This window comes from Lolium rigidum, chromosome 1 (genome assembly GCF_022539505.1).
Source record: "Lolium rigidum isolate FL_2022 chromosome 1, APGP_CSIRO_Lrig_0.1, whole genome shotgun sequence".
NCBI classification, from domain to species: domain Eukaryota; kingdom Viridiplantae; phylum Streptophyta; class Magnoliopsida; order Poales; family Poaceae; genus Lolium; species Lolium rigidum.
In genome coordinates this window covers 47,697,307-47,704,917 of record NC_061508.1, presented here as the reverse complement: position 1 = coordinate 47,704,917, position 7,611 = coordinate 47,697,307, and the positions used below count along the sequence as shown (strand labels likewise).

At 45.6% G+C, this 7,611-nt stretch overlaps 1 long non-coding RNA gene across 1 annotated transcript; it reads right to left on the bottom strand.

The window, feature by feature from the left end:
- Positions 1 to 3,073: 3,073 nt before the first annotated feature.
- LOC124672558 lies at positions 3,074 to 4,995 on the bottom strand. The gene is made up of 3 exons (XR_006992709.1): positions 4,534 to 4,995; positions 4,316 to 4,432; positions 3,074 to 4,100 (listed from the first exon to the last, which is right to left on the bottom strand). It is a non-coding gene; the product is annotated as an uncharacterized LOC124672558 (long non-coding RNA).
- Between the last annotated feature and the right edge of the window lie 2,616 nt (positions 4,996 to 7,611).

Below are 7,611 nucleotides of genomic sequence, written 5' to 3'. Positions count from 1 at the left end.
AACTCCTCGTCGCTGCTGCCCCAGCCTTCGGCCGGAGCTTCTTCTTCTTCGTCATCATCGTCATCTTCACTGTCCGCCCAAGCGCGGAAGCGCTTCGCCGGCGGGTACCCAGCGGAGGAGGAGGAGTCGTCTTCCTCCTCTTCTTCCTGTTCCTCCTCTTCCTCCTCGTCTTCCTCTTCCTCCTCCTTTTCGGAGGAAGTGGGGTTCCTCCAGGAGTGGAGGTCATCCTCGCTCTCGTTCTCCAGTTCCCCTTCAATGAGGAACTGGAGGTCGCCCTCCCCATCAGTCAGGGGCATGTCGCCATCTGATCCGACAAGGGCTTCTGGTGGGCCATCTGACATGAAGTCGAAGTCCCACTCTGGCTCTGACATCAGCTCACTCGAGGAAGAAGATTGGAAAGAGAGGCCGGAGGAGATGGAGGAAGAAGAAGACATTGCTACAGGGAAAGAGGGCTTTTCGGTGCCGATAGCTAGGACAGAGGAGGGGGATGAAAAGTGAATCAGTCGGCACAGTTAAATAAGGGGGAGCCTAATGGAGATTTAATGCCATCGCAGTTTCCAAGGAAGTGGTGCTAAAGCTCTCAAATTTTGCAGAGAAGTTGAGAAGGCAAGGCATCATGATGAAGAATAATGTGACGGTTCTGCTCTGCCACGACATGACCCGACGAAGAGAATCAGAGTGATTTTGGAATTATCAATTCCAAAACCAGGGGGGCATGTGTTATCACCAGAATTTGACCGAGTCAGAGGTGGGCCGCGATCAAGATGGGCTTGAAGATTATATACGGAAGAAATACGTGAATCGGCCTTATATGCAAAGTTTGGGCTAGTTTGCCCTTGTATCTGTAACATAGTAGGATACGTGTCGGTTAGTTAGAGTTTGTCTCGTGCATGGTTGGGATTATTCCCACGTTAGAAAGTCTACGGACTATAAATATGTATCTAGGGTTTATGAAATAAACAACAATCACGTTCACCACAAATCAATCTAGGCGCATCGCCAACTCCCTTGTCTCGAGGGTTTCTTCCGGGTAAGCATCATGCTGCCTAGATCGCATGGCAGTACAAGTTTATCCGTCATTCATGCGTTGCTCGTACTGAAGCCTTTTTGATGGCGAGCAACGTAGTTATCTTAGATGTGTTAGGGTTAGCATTGTTCTTCGTATCATATGCTGTCATCGTGCAACCCTTATACATCTAGCCGCCCTTACACCTATCTTAGGTGTAGGGGCGGCACCCCGCTTGATCTTTATTCAGTAGATCCGATCCGTTACGATTGCTCCTTGTTCTTCAAGGATTAGTTTAATATCTGCAATAGTTAGGCCTTACAAAGGGTTGGAGGATCCAGCGGCGCGTAGGGTGTAGTTTGCTAGCCCTAGACAGGATGTTCCGGGGATCAACCTCGTGTTGGTTTTTAGGCCCTGTCTAGGATCGAGCTTACGATCACCGTGCGTGGCCGCGAGGCCCAATCACGAGTAGGATGATCCGATTATGCGGTGAAAACCCCAAATCGCCGTAGATCGTTTTAGCTTTATCTTGATCAAGCAGGACCACCATATATTCGTACACCTCGTGCGAATCATGGGTGGATTGGCTCTTTGAGCCGATTCACGAGATAACCTGAGAGCCGATCGAGGCTCGTATTTAATGTTTACGTGTATGCCATGCAGGAAATTAAGCGAGGCATCTCCATCACCTTCCTGACCAGGTATAGGTCAGGTGGCACGCCCTTGCACCAGCATCGGACGTGCGTGCCGGAATCTTTGCGGGCCGTCGCTCGGAGGGACCAGGGCCAGCCGCAGCCCTAAGTTGTTCCCGGCTCTCCTGTGTTGCCCGTCGCTGCTCGCCGGTGGGTTTCTGACCGCAACACGTCCATTCGAACAATGATGAATATGTAAGAAAATCTGAAAATAGATATACATGAAAATACCCAGGCAGTGCTTAGATGTCAACGAACTAAATAAATTTCGGACACTGCTTAGATGAGTACTATATAGCAGACAAAAAAATAGAAAAGGAAAATACTTTGAGGTTTTACAACCGCCAGTTGAAACGGACCATACTGATGCTAAATCCTATATATAATGCTGCTTCTCAAAACCGACAATGACATGATATTGCACATAATATATGCACCGCTCTCAGTTTTCTCGTTTCAGTGGCCCTGACTTTGTAAAAGCCCAAATACGACTTCGTAAAAGCCCAAATACGACTTCAGCTCGTCTCAGAAAGACTTTGTTGTTCATTCAAAGAGCAGTACCTCCTCCTATGCACACCTAGGATGGTGTCTCGTGGCCTGTCTGGAGCACCACGGGCTTCTCAATTTTTCGATTGCCTTGTCAAGGAAGTTGCTTACCCCATGCAGACCTATCAGTAATATGTTTTGGAAAAAAGAGAGCAGTTCCCGGAATATGGCAGTATTTATTTCGAGTGCATAACCATGGCTAAAGAGATTAATACGATGAATAGCAAAGAGATATATATGATGAATAGAAGATATTTGCACAGAAAATATCAACCCAGGCAAAACAGTAAAAAGTGGAAGTTTCTATTTATCGAGCGGCAAACTACAACCTTCATTAAAAGAAGAGTACTCTACATGACCATGATACCAATTTACCAACCATGGTTTCCAAAAACAAAACATTCTGGTAGCAGTATCAATGCTGCATATTATTGCATAGGTAAGAGATGAGTTTTATTTTGTACCGGCTAGATTTCACAACCCAGAAAATAAAGACAAACACATTTAAATAGTCTGAAAGATGGTACTCCCTCTGTCCCAGTTCGCAAGGCAAATTTTCAAAAAATATTTGTCCCAAAATCTCTCACCTCCTAGGCACATTTTGCATTTAATGTGTGAGTAAACTAATTCATTTTTGCATGCAAACACTCCTCTTTTCATCTCCCACCACGCACTAGTACTCCATGCATGTGAAACCATCACGCACTAGTACTCCATGCATGTAGAAATCTTGGCCAATGAGATTTCACCTTGGGCCAAGATATTGGCAAATTTTGCCCTGCGAACTGGGACGGAGGGAGTAGTGTAACATTCGTAACTGGATATATCCTTTAAAAGACAATAACTTGTTCCTTCCATGGCATCTTGTATTTTCTCCAGACTATCCTTACTCATACAAAAAAAATCTAGTATCAGTCACAACTCACAACAGATATCATTTTCCATCTTGAACCCATTTATCTTAGTCAATGGCTCGGATCATTTTCCAGTAGAAAAGATAAAAATATATATGTAGAGAGAGTTGAGACAGAAAGAGAGAGCCAGAGGGTGAGAGAGAGAGACAGAGATGATGGGTTTGTTGGTCCTCAAAGCTGCTAAGAAGTCCTCCCCAAACAGCTACATCACATGCTATTACACGGAAAATTGAAAAAAAAAGGCAAAATAGTAACTTGTGTTATCACTGTGCTAGCATGCTAAAACAATTATCGCGTAAAACAAATTCTAATAAACAACCAACTTCATACACAGTTCAGTAAAAACGCATGACACATGAAAAAACAGTATATTTAAATTCGGATTATGAGAGAGATTAGCTTGTCTGTACTATTACTATATTACCATATTTGCTGATTCCCCCCCTGTGAAAGGATGCTTCCTTTTGCAACTTCAGAAATTTCTTTTCATCACTTTTAACTCCAGCTCAGAGCATCTTTGTCAACTCCATCATAGCAAATTTTCGTCCTACAAGCAAGTGATTTAACAGAAGTATTAGTGTTTCGAAGATGCCTGGGATATAAAGTGTTAAATATTTGAAAAGAATGGGTAGATGCATCTAAGAAGGCTGATGTCTTAGGTGTTGATGCATCTAGAAATGCTCTCTTAGAGGCTCATGTCATCAGAACTCTCATACAATTCATCATGCGAAGTTGAAAGCTCCCCATTATCACCTTGGTTCCTGCATATTAAAATTATGATATGGTATGAAGTACATGGTATGAAATAAATAGGGCAAGAAAGAAGCTTCAGATAGCCACAAGAGGCTGAGAGGTAGAGAGATGACTTAGAGCAGCGAGGTCATCTTGTTATCATGAATTTCATAATTCTTCGCATCAAACTCGAAACCCTCTTCTGTCACTCTGTCATGGATGTATTAAATAAAAATATGAGGATGCCAACAAGAAAATAACCTTTTATTTAAGGATACTCAAAGCGATATATCCTATAATAAACTAATCGGAAACGTAGCACCAACAGTTTGCAAAGCTAATTGACCAAACAAAACACACTTGGCCAATACCGAATCAGAGTGGAGGAATAATTTCTCAGATATTTCTGCCGACAAAGGTTATACCTAAATTATTGCAACCCTTCGGCCTTGATAACACCCTCCTTTAGTCTCTCAATCATGCCTTAGTGCCACACAACTACAGATATTGAAATAATTGGCTATTCACATTCTAAATCTTCCCTGCAGAACACGACATAAACTGTCAATTCTTTTTCCAAGATGACATTGAATGCTAAAATTTGCACATCATGCATACATAAGAATTGGGGAAGAAATCTTACCTTATCATAAACTTTGAATCGGCTCGCGCTGGGCTGGAGGAGGCAGTGTTCCAGGTTAGTGACGAGAAGGAGCACGAGCATGCGAAAAATAAACTACAAATTAAGATCTTCATAAATCGAATCCAAAAATATCGGGATGGAGATCCGAGGTGAATCACGCCATACTCAAGTGCAGAAATTGAAATCCAAATGTATACAACAACTTCACCATGCCATCCATTAAGGTTGTGGTGGCAGAGAGGGTGCCAGGAGCGTCTGAGCACAAGAGAGATAGTATACATGGTTCATGAATCATGAGGGCTTGTTGACGACGCGTGGTCGCGGTAACAGAGAGGTACGAACTGCAAAGAAGGGGGGCAAAAAATCCTCATGATGGACCAATCGTTGTGAACTCATGGCCCTCACGTACACAGCCACTCGAGGCTGCGTTTTTTGTGCTACGACCCAAGAGGATAAAAAGTGATGGAGAGGCGCAGCTGAGCTAACCTTCAAAGAGGGAGGTGCTTCGACGCAGTCGCCTCCCATCTCCGCCGCCGCATCGCTCGGCGAGTCTCCAATCAGTCATATCGACAGGCAACGAAGACGCAAAGCACAGCCCAGACACGAAGCCTTATCTCTTCACATTCCCCACGCTATGCCCATTTTGGCCCAGTTAACCAGATATCGTCCAGATCAATCTTGGGAGTAGAAGGCCTAAAACGATGGGCCGGCCCGAACGGGCGCGTGCCACGGTTAAAAAAGCTGTAGAGACACGACAAACGATCTCGGACGTTCGTGCTATTGGATCGGACGGATTAGGAGGTCAAAAGGCTGAGAAAGCTCCTCTTTTCCGCCGTTCGTGATTCCATTTTACTGTTAACTAATTCAGCGTGCCAGACCTCTTTTCCGCCGTGCGCTGGCCCTAGTCACTCACCTGCTTGGGCTTAAACGGGCTGAACTGGTTACCTTCGGGCCCGCCAACTGAACTTATATAATTAGAAAATCCTTTCCGTTTCCTTGACTGCAAAAGGAGAGAATTTCCTGTTCGTCTCGACTCGCAAGTTTAAACGACGGCTCTCGGAGACAGCCAAGCCAAAGCGACGTCGCATCGATTGATCGGAAGCAGGCAAGCGCCGGCGAGATTGATTGGTTGGGTCGATGGCGCCTGCCGGCGGCGGGGTAAAGGGATTCTACCGGCAGGCGAAGAAGAGAGGCGGCGTCGCGAAGCCATCGACATCGAGCAAGGGGTCCAAGAACAAGCCGCCCCAGCACTACACCACCCAAGGTCCAATAGGTTTATTACTGCTTTTTTCCATGCTTGTAGCAGTGCTAGCATACTTCCTTGGAACTTGGAAGAATATCACAGTTCACATGGCAACCCATCCTAAGCAAATTTAGTTACTAATTAATCACGGAAGTGTATGTGTGCAGATGAAGGATGCGGCGAGGATCAGATGTCGGCGGAGGAGGAGGAGCTGCGGCGATTTGACATTGACATGAAGTACGGCCCGTGCATCGGCGTCACGCGGCTCCGACGATGGGAGCGCGCGGCAGTCATGGGCTTGCGCCCGCCGCCTCATATCCACGACCTCCTGTTGCGTCGCGTCGATCCTGCTGGTTGGTCGCCGTCCAGGTCTCCGGCGCCCAAGAACAGCGCTGGTACTGATAGCCACCCTAGCAGGCAGCAGCGCATCCTTGACGCCGACGTCCCTACAGCTCCAGTGCATCTGGGAAGGAAAAATCTAACAGGTCGACACAAATTTCTAACATAGGACCTAATTTTTCTTCTGAATGTCAACCGATCAAACATATTCTTCTTCTCAATGAGAAGACAGTGGAGCTCAGCCAGCTCCGCCTACAAAGTCCAATTCCTCACGGCTCTTTCTTGCCAATTTGGGAAAATTGTTTGGAAGACCTGCCCCCCCCCCCCCGCGGAAGTGCCGCTTCTTCGCCTGGCTCGCCGTCCAAAATCGCCTGTGGACCGCTGATCGCCTGGCAAAACGGGGATGGCCACATCACCCCACCTACCAGCTCTGCAGATGCTCCCCTGAGACGGCTCGACACATCCTCTTCGAATGTCGCTTCTCCAAGCGCATTTGGGCTGCGGCGGCTTCCTGGCTCTCCTGTCCAGATCTTATCGGCAGCCTTGGGGAAGGTAGAGCAAAGGTCATTGATTACTGGTAGGCCATCACTTCGACCACTACCTCTTCTTCCAAAGGACTGCGATCCACTGTCATTCTCATCACTTGGGAGATATGGAAGGAGAGGAACGAACGCGTCTTCAACAACAAGTCCTCGTTGCCGTCGATCGTTATGCACAAGATCTGGGAAGAAGGAAAAGATTGGAACCTTGCAGGAGCCAAAAGTCTGGCAGATCTTGTTAGCTGAGTTGTTCCGGGGTGGAGTTGTTCCGTTCCCCCCCTTTTCCCGTTTTTATGACTATTGCCATGTACCTGTTTGCTTCTCCTATATCAATATAAGACAAAAGTTTTTTTGCCCGTTTCAAAAAAAAAAGGCAGTGGAGAAGTTACAACAACACATGTGCATCGAGGCTATTTCTGGTCGTCTGGTGCCATTGCTAGAAGAGGACCAGAAGTCCTCATGGTATTGGCATGATCAAATGGTGTGAAACTGTGAACCTTCTTCTGTGCTGACCTGTTTGGTGTGAAACTGTAGATACCCTAAGAAAAACTTGTTTATTTGTAGAGACGACTTCTCCAATATTCTAACTTTGATGTATACCGTGAAAGAAAAAAAAATCTAATTCCCCATTTGGAAACGCATGACAACAGAATGTAGAAATACGGAAAATGCATGATTGAGATGTCAGCTCTTCTCCATCGAGTATTACTCTTTGAGGTCCATGTATCAAATTTAATGTGGTATCAGAGTCAACAGTCTCGAGTTCAAACTATCTATAAAATAGTTGCAGTCTACGCAAGAGGAAGTGTTAAATTATAGTCGGCACTCTTTTCCGTCGGTTCAATTTATTTTGGTGAAGTGATATGTTCCTCTAATTCGATAATGTTTTCATAGGCATATTTCCAATACTGAATTTTCTTCACAATGACTATGTTACAAGTTGTGTTATGAAATCCA